Consider the following 9,358-nt stretch of genomic DNA (forward strand, 5'->3'; position numbering starts at 1 on the left):
GATGTAAGATGACCACATGTTCAGCTCACGCAATTAGAACCAAAACAAAAGAGCTGCATGTATCACTCAATCACTCACCAAGTCAAAGGAGTAAAGCAGGGAGGAGCCTAAGGCAATAGAGAGAAGGATATGGTTATATGGTTATTAGTTAGAATAATCTGAATAGCGGAAGTAGCTAGAATGAATTGCAGAATATAATAGTGTACAGAAATGTACATATATCAGTGTAGAAACCACTCTTCACTACACTCAGTTAGTCTACATTCTGCTATCTTCATTCTTCAGATCCTCCAAAAAAATGTTTTCATATGCAGAAACGAGAATTGTGACTGAAATAGCATAAACCCCTGCATTCCTTTGTAGTTTAAATGATGTGCTGGCTGGATAAAACTCGTGTATCACAAAGAAGCACATGAAAGAAAAATCAAATATCATACATCAAAGATGACATTTTACCATCTCAAATTAAATACTGCAACTATTTGCTCGTGTTAGCCAGAGAAAAAACAACTTTCTTGTGCCAAACTCTTCCTCCAGACCTTCTCCTTTTTCCTATATACGCAGTAAATAGATTTTTTATTGACAACATGGAAAGTTGTGCCTGAGCTAAAACTATAAGGAAGTTGACTAAAAGGTGAGTAATCACCTACAAAAACATGTATCTATACAGTGTAGGAAGAACTGGATCTGTTGCATCTGCATCCAACCTGTTGAAGTTATGTGCATGTATATACAATAAAACCTACTCCCTTCATCCCATAATATAAGAACGTTTTTGACATTAGACTTAATGTTAAAAATGCTCTTATATTACGGGACAGAGAAAGTACGAAATATAGACATTAGAATCTTAATTCCATTTACTGCAAGCAAATAATAAATAACTGAATATGAAGCTCTGCAGTTCATTTGTTGATCGTGACCGCTCGTGGCTTTCTGTTATCTATGGACTCATGAAGCTCCGTTGAAACATTTCTAGATCCACAAAAAGAACTCTTCTTCTAGTATACTACTACCTTGCTTGGTTTAGCAAGTGATGTGGGAGGGAATCAAGAATGTATATGAGATGCATTTTCAAGAAGAAAGGATGGGACCTCACCTGGCTGAAGGCACGCTGGAAGATGAGGTTTTCATAGCCCTTGGTGGCCTCGGCGATCTCAAACTCTGCAAAGCCGTCGCTGGCAAGCAATTTGTTAGGCTTGTAACTTGAGAAGGTATTTTCTAAACTGGAAGTAATAGAAGTGAAACTTCCCCTTGCCCCTGCATCTGAAGATAGACGCATCCCAAAAGTGTGAAAAACAAAAATTACAAGAGTGCACATTTAGCGATGCTGACTTCGTCCATACATAATATACTATTACATTAGTAAGGGCATTTCATCTAAATGTCTGGGTGAGAGATAGGATCGTAAGAAAAATAAGGAGACACAATAGTGACAAAGCATGGAAGACCAAAACAATATTTGCAGTTTAAAAGAAAATGAAGGAGTCTGCTAAGTTTTAAGGACCATGAACAACAAAAGGACTACATGATAACCACTTGGTGCTGCTATTTTCATGGTATTATCGAAGATAGTATGAAAAGTATTTATCCTAAACAATTGTGATATACAAAGATGATAACTTTACCTCATCACCACGTGAGAAAACAGCAAGAGCAACTTGTCTAATGCATTGCTTAGCTCCATTGGTCGCTAGCACCTGATCCGGGCTATATGTTAGACAATTATCCTCTGCATATTGATAACCTAAAAAGTCAATTAGAGTACTTATTAAATATGGATATTCTAAAAATACATCCGTGTGCATGCATCCTGAAGCTCGTTGCAAATAGCCTTCCTCGGCCACACACACCCGGCATTAGGGGTGTAGCTTGTCCAACTTGCTACAACTACAGCACACCTGCACACGTGCCTGCAGAAAGCATTATCCTAATCTACTACAAGTATGAATGATACAAAGGGTTGCCTGAAGCTAAATTGACAGATTGCCAAAGAATTCTGAACAATTTTCTTGCAAGAACTACAGCACACGTGCACGGGATACAAAGGGGAACCTGAACATTCTTCTTTTTCGCTCAGTACAACTAAATTGATTGTTTAAAAAAAATATCAATCTTGATTGAGGTCGAGAGAAAGAGAGGGGTGGCAGTGTGCGCATCACAAATCCTCTCATCGTCTCTACTGAAACCCGAAAGCACCCCTGCAGACGGAAGGATTGGATTGATGGAATACGCATGGATCATCAATGAGCACACACATGGAGTTGCAATGGCGGAGGAGGGTAAACGATAAGATACCTGTGTGCAAGGAGATGAGGAGGAGAGAAGTGGACGCGTCGGCTCTACGAGATTTTGATAGGGAACGCCACTGGTTCTCCAAATCGCGCCCGGCCGCCGCCTCGTATTTGCTCTGGTCTGCCCGTGACGGCCTCCGTGTGGCCGTGTCCGCTTCCGTGATGCGTCGATCTACTGTCAACCGCTCTGCTCCTCTGTGGTCCTTCTATGGCGAATGATTGGAATGGGAGGCGACGGAGGCAACCCTAGCTGGAGGAAGAAAGAAGGACGCTTGGGTGCAGGGGCCGCGGACGTTTTGTTTTCTTCTCCTTCCGCACAGTAAAGCAGGGTCTACGTGGACACGCCCAATGCTCGGCCTGTGATTCGCTCTTGGAGAGTGTAATTCTCTTTCACTTCGAGCGACCCATGCACATCCCGTGCTCCATCGCAGGGCTCCTAACTTAATTCCTTCACGGTTCCTCCGAAATAAATCCAATGTATAGGTACACTCCACCCTCAATCCAACATCTACTCATCAGGTGTATCCTCTGCTTATTAGATTTTCTTGCCGCTTCTACCTACGCTGCCCGACTAGAGCTTTAACCAGACTACCAGATCTCATAAAACAAAGTTCGTTTCATTCCCTTTTGTTTATACGTTCTTTTTCGATAAAGGATGAATTTTATTAATTCAAAATAGAGCATCAAGAAAATACAAACACGATGAGCACATACACAGTCTCTACATAGCTAGGATGCACACAACCAACACAAACGCACACACACAAAAACACATGCGACAAATAGCAAAGTCATATAAGACCAAAGCTATATGAATAGGCGAGGAAAAATAAAAGAAAAGAAAAAATGTCTCAAAGCGATCAGATCAGCGATCGACAAACTACAACAAAAACCATATCTGCACCGACCATCTCATAACACCACACTGACGACGAGGTTCTTCAACAGCAATGCCTGCACGAAGGAAGAGACACTCAAGAGTCATCGTCATCGGATCCTGCAACCCAAGGCTAGTATCTAGGTTTTCATTCTGAATATTCACTCCGAGCATTTCGAACAATGCCTTCAACAAAGTAACGACGTTAAAACATCGTCATTGCCGGGTATACCCAACTCGGGTCAAACCTAAGCTTTCACCCCGGAGCTCAAGACGAGTGCTAAGTAGTAGCACCATTAAAGCCATTCATGTGTTGTCGCCACCACGTTTCCACAATCCTAGCAGCTACATGTGATGTGATGGTCGCCGCGGCACAACCATCCCTCTGCATCAAGACTTCGTCCATAGTTCTCAGAAAATCTGTCGATGGTGACCGTAATCCATGACGAGGCCATCACCATTCTGGATCCAATTCCCCATGACGCAAAGATCTGCCACACTTCGATCATTAGCCGCCAAACGCGGCGCACTCGATCAGGAACTGTGCCTAGCCATGAAGACACGGCCATGCCATTGCCAAGACTGGGTTGCAGCTAGCTGACAGCCTCGGCGGCCGCCGATCATCTGCACGCATGTGCACATCTCAACCAGCCATGTGGATGCGTCCAAGCGCCAGCCCCGTACTTCAGGCCATGGACTTCATCCAGAGCGGATGGCCGGAATCATCAGATAGCTTAGAGCAACTCTAGCAGACCCTGCATTCCGTTCCGACCCAGAAAATAACCGTCAAAATGCGGGTCGGGACGGAAAAACCTGTCTGATCAGACCCCGCATCCCGCCCCGGCCCGTAAATATTTTTGCGAGGCACGGCAAAATCTCGGCCCCAACCCGTGTATTCGCGGGTTTCCACCTCGTCGTTGCGGTTCCCCGCATATAAGCGAAAGCAGTTGGTGAAAGGACATTTCAGCCCGCGCTTTCCCTCATCAAAGCATATTCCGCGAATATGCTCTTTTACTGATCCCTTTGAGGAGTTTGTGCCAGCCCACAAAAGCTGTTTTACGCGAACTGTAAACACGTTTTGTGGACGAACGAATGCCGGGTCTGCTGAAGTTTGCTCTTAGCGGCCAGATCGGGAAACAACAGCCAGATTGGAAGGTGGCGAGAAGGAAAGGAACAGAAAAAAAAAAAAGGGCCGAGGCCACTCCCGAACTACTTGGCTGTCCATGCCCTGAGCAGCCACCCAAGCTATCATTGACAATATACGGTGCATAGAACTTGGATTTTCATCATAAAAATCTCGAGATATTTGTTGCCATGGATTGGAAGGTGAGAGGGATGGGTGATGGCTACTGCCATTACAACCACATCCGCCACCTATTTCTTCTTGCTTTGCTTGCACGCCTGGAACACCGATTCCTTTGGCTTCCACTTTCGTCTTTCGACCCCTATGACGTTCCGCTACTCCAGGAGGACGCTGAAGAACTGAAGATTCATGCCCCTTAAGAGCAGACAGGAAGAAGGTTCTGCCTCATCAAGGTAAGCTCCCTCTCCCTCTCTCGTCAGCTCTTCAAGTTTTTTTCCGTCGTCTGGGATGAATTCTAGGCCCTTATTCAGAGCGATGCTTGCAGAAGCGAGGTTCTGGTGTTGTTGGATGCAATGGTGCCGTGGAGGATGGAGGCGCGGCTGGCGGCGACGGTGCGGGCGGCGCTCATCGGCTGGCTCTTCTTCTGCCTCACCGTCGCCAGCGACGTCGCGCGACAACTCAGGAGCAGCGATCTCTCCGGCTAAGGCCGGCCGCGTTCGACGTCGCTGGCGGCGAAGAGCCGGCTCTGCGTCTACGAAGTGCCACTTCATGTGGCGCAGAGGAAGATTGATTTACAGCAGGGTATTTTGCAGTGTGTTCAACCGGCAGTTGAGCGCAAGTTCTCGTGTTTATAAAACGGTTGTCGACTCAATGTGCAGATGCTCCCTGTAAGATTTTCGACTAAAGCATGTTGTTCCTTTGCTCATTTTGGATGGTTATCATGGGTTACTTTCAAGCTAGCATCACTGACTAGCACCTGAAATACGTGCTCTACTTGATAAATCAACTCATTAACGGTTTGGTCATCGGTTGACTATATAACCCATTAGGGTGTCTAGCTCCACTTCTAATCTGAAATGCGGGTCCCATTATCTAGCAAATAATCATTGGCGTCGGTCTAAATCACCTCAGGAACCGGATTACTTTAATTGTCTGAGGATGGTAGATTCACAATATCAGATATCTAGTTTGTATCGATTTGACTTCGGCATATCCAGCGTCGAATATCCGGTGGTATATCGGACGGTATTTTATATAAAAAAAACATTTTTTAGTGTAGAAATGTATGATGTTGATGCTTCAGCATAACAAAAAATTTTGGCTTGTTAATCAAGAACATATTTGGAAAAGATTCACAAAATCTATACTATTAAAGGAGAATCTGCCGTCTGTCGTGATGGTTCGACCTCCTTTGATCTTCCCTCTCAACGCTAACTCTGGCTTCCCTCCCACCTACGTTTCCCCGCCGATTTTTATTCAACCCTTCAAAAGCCAATCGGTTTAATTAAAAAAAAATCTCTTTCTCCCCCTCCGACTGAAAAATCGTTGGCACCTCTCCCCGCGCGACTAAAAATCGGGATAACCATGCCATTTCTTCCCGCACCCGAAAAAACTGGACCTCCTCCGCTCCTTCCCACCCCTTGCACAAAAGAAAAAAACGAAAAAGAATAAAAGAGCGCATGTACGCACGTCCCAGTGCGATAATGCTAAAGATACGGACAGCTTCTAACAGGCTTTTACGGGAGGACGAACTAACTGCTCTCCCCCTGATTTCACCGGTGGGACCGTCCTCTTTAAGTAAATTCCAACCAATCACTCTTAACGAGCTTGTAAATCTTCCGTAGAAGGTCCGTACGTGTAGCATTACTCGTCCCAGTGTCCCACCTCTCCTTCCCCCGAATCCCTCGCTCTAGATCCCGTTGCCGCCGCCGAACTCCTCCATGCCCACGGCGACCTGAACCCGCAAATCCCATCGGCTCTATCCACGTTTGCCTCTCACCCCAAGCTGTTGCAAGTTTCTTCGGCCAGGACGACAAGGCGAACACCTCGGTGCTGGAGCATAGTAGCAAGGTTCGTGGGTCGAGGGTGCGTTCCCTGACCCGGGGTCGATCGACCCCAATCGAGGGTCAGGGACGAGGTGCGGTCGTGGTGGGTCGTTGGGCGGATCATGACCCCGATCGAATCTTGAACCCCCAGATCGGTAGGGTAGATTGCAATAATCTAGCCAAGAACACCTATGTGGGATCTGAACGGGAGTTCATGGTGAATCGAGGCTTACCTGGCAATTGTGCTCCAAAGTTCTGAACTCCACCGGACTACTGCAGCCTGCTCTCCTACGATATGCCACTCGCCTGCTGGTCGTCGAGCTGGGTGCTGCGGTATGCGCTCACTCCCGTCCCTCTCCTGCAGTCCCACCATTGATAGAACAAAGACTGCACAAGGAAGAAGGAATGGCTGGAAGGGCAAAGAAGAGGGTGCTTGATGTCTCGAGTTGAAACTTGATCAAGGACAAGAGCTTTGCAGATGACCTGAAGAAGAGAGATTTGGGGACAGTTCATGCGAACATTTGTTTTGACACAAATGCGCATAGGCCTCGTGTGAAAGAAAACGGAAGATGAAAAAATCACGCCGTGGATGGCTCGACCTGTGGCCCCATTTATCCTGATGAAGATGAAAAAATTACCACGCAGATCCTAATATTTTCAGAGGTAATGGCGGGTTCTTTCTATCCCTGCATGGTGAAATAACAACGACCCGGGCTCATTGACCCCAAATATTTTGGATCGTGATCCACGTTCCAAATTGACGTCCCGAAGATGTATACCCTTCATCGCACCTCATTCCGGAGGGGTGGCGATACACGACCCGCGACCCCGTTCCTCGACCTGGACGACCCGGATTTCTGGCGAGCACGGAGGCCGACTCTACCAGAATAAGGCTAGTTGCCGACGGCCTAACCCCATCGGCGTAGGCCCACAGGCCGTCGGCATAGGGCTACGCCGACGGGGCCGTTGGCGTACCTCCGTCGGCAACTCAGACGTCGGCGTATCCAGTGAAGGCCGTCGGCATAGAAAGGCCGTCGGCGTATATGACTATGCCGACGGTGGCCGTACAACCCTCGGCTTAGATACACCGTCGGCATAGTTTTTTCACCTGACGGCCGTTAACGGCGACGTCGTTAGGCCAGCACCAATACTATGGCAGCACGTGGCACCACCTGGCAGCTCTTGGCGCGGTGCTACGCCGACGGTTAGGCCGTCGGCATACCTCCATCTATGCCGACGGCCTAGTGCTGCGCCAGGAGCTGCCAGATGGTGCCACGTGTCCATCATTGCCGACGGCCAAGTCGTCGGCGTACTGCTGCGCCAGGAGCTCTCAGATGGTGCCACGTGTCCATCTATGCCGACGGCCTAACCGTCGACGTAGTTACAAAAAAAAATTAATTTTTTTTTTTTGCATTTCCATTTAAATAGACAGGATATACAACATATAAAACAGAAGATATAGTTCAGCATAACATTTAGTTCAACATATAGAACACATAATATAGTTCAACATAGGGCACCGCTACCGCCAAGTTCAACGCAACAACATAATGACAAGTTCAGGACAACTACATAATAACAAGTTCAACAAAATATAAAGGCGGACACCACCACTAGCATAGTTCAACATAGACCACCACTAACGCTACCACCACAGCCACCTCCTTGCGAGATAGGAGTGATTGGGCTTTGTGGCTCGTGAGCGGAACCATCAGTAGGACCACCACCGGCGAATGATCCATCAGTTCCCTGCATTTTTGAAAAGAGATGGGAAAGCAATATATTATTGTATTGAATAAATGCTAAGTTGTGGTTGAATAGTTTGGTGATGTACTAACCGGAGTGCCATAGTATTCTGCCAAGAATTGTTCGAATGTAGGCGGCACTGGTTGAGGTCCAGGAGATGGTGGTGCTGGTGGCAGTGTAGGAACCTCCCCTCTTGACATAGAAGCAACCAGAAGCTCTGTTGTGCGTCTGTTGTGCTCAGTGACTACTGCAACTCTCTCGTTCCAATCGAACTGTTGCCCACGTATAAAGTTCATGTAGGCCTAAAAATATGACATGATGGTACTCATAAAACATAGGAATGCGGAAAATAAAGGTTGAATGAAAGAAGATAAGAGGGAAAATACTTACAGAGTTCTGCTGGGCTAGCAGGGACAGTGCAGAGGACGTGCTGGAGCGGGGGCACGGGCGATTGCTCGTCCTCGGGTCGGTAGCGCAGATCTGCCTGTAGGAGACAGAAGGGGTGATCACAGAATCCAGAATCTTATGCCGACCATGACTCCTCGGCCCTATGCCGACGGCGGCCCTCTCGTCGGTATCCTCAGACATGGGGTCTGATGTCTCTGGATTCCGCTTCTGAAACTCCTGCGTGTATGCCATTAGGTTCTCCCCAGTATGGCCGTAGTACTCACTCTCGCCGGCCTTGCGATTAGGCCGCACACGGGCAAGCGTCCACGACTCGATGTCTGAGAGCGACCGCTTCAATTTCTCCTCCTGCAACACCAAACAGAGGTTAGTGATACATAATAATACGGTAAAGAGAAGATTAAGAATGTTTCATGTACATAGATATACCTGAAGTTTCTTGTGGCGCCAGTGGTTTCGGTTTCCCTGACGGTGTGTTCCGTCGGTTCCGCGATTAGCCTTGTTTATCATGCTCATGGCAGCAAACTTTGCGTCCTCGCCGACCCACAAATCCACCAATCCCTCCCATCCATCACTTCCATAGTTCCATCAAGTCATAAATGTTGAACTAGGAATTAAGTTGAACTAGGGGAATGTGAAAAAATTACTTTATCCATGAACCAAGCAACAAAATTTTTCCTGCCAGAGGCACCGTTCCGTAAAAGAGTAAGTGCCTCCGCTTTAGTAGGAGGAATCATTCCCGTCCACTCCTCATGTAGGAATTGACTGAAAGAAGATAATCGGTGTTAGAACGGGACTCATCCTCGAAGAATTTCATAAAGGAATGGTGTAGCGGTATTACCTCATCCACTCTTCCTCGACTTCCGTGATGTTGTGCAAGACATAGAACATGATGTCCTCCCACTCT

At 47.0% G+C, this 9,358-nt stretch overlaps 1 long non-coding RNA gene across 1 annotated transcript; it reads left to right on the top strand.

Annotated features, from left to right (window-relative positions):
- Window positions 1-3,962: 3,962 nt before the first annotated feature.
- Window positions 3,963-5,180, top strand: LOC123424889. The gene is made up of 2 exons (XR_006621753.1): window positions 3,963-4,707; window positions 4,800-5,180. It is a non-coding gene; the product is annotated as an uncharacterized LOC123424889 (long non-coding RNA).
- The last annotated feature ends 4,178 nt before the right edge of the window (window positions 5,181-9,358 follow it).

Source organism: Hordeum vulgare, chromosome 2H (genome assembly GCF_904849725.1).
Source record: "Hordeum vulgare subsp. vulgare chromosome 2H, MorexV3_pseudomolecules_assembly, whole genome shotgun sequence".
Taxonomy (NCBI): Eukaryota; Viridiplantae; Streptophyta; class Magnoliopsida; order Poales; family Poaceae; genus Hordeum; species Hordeum vulgare.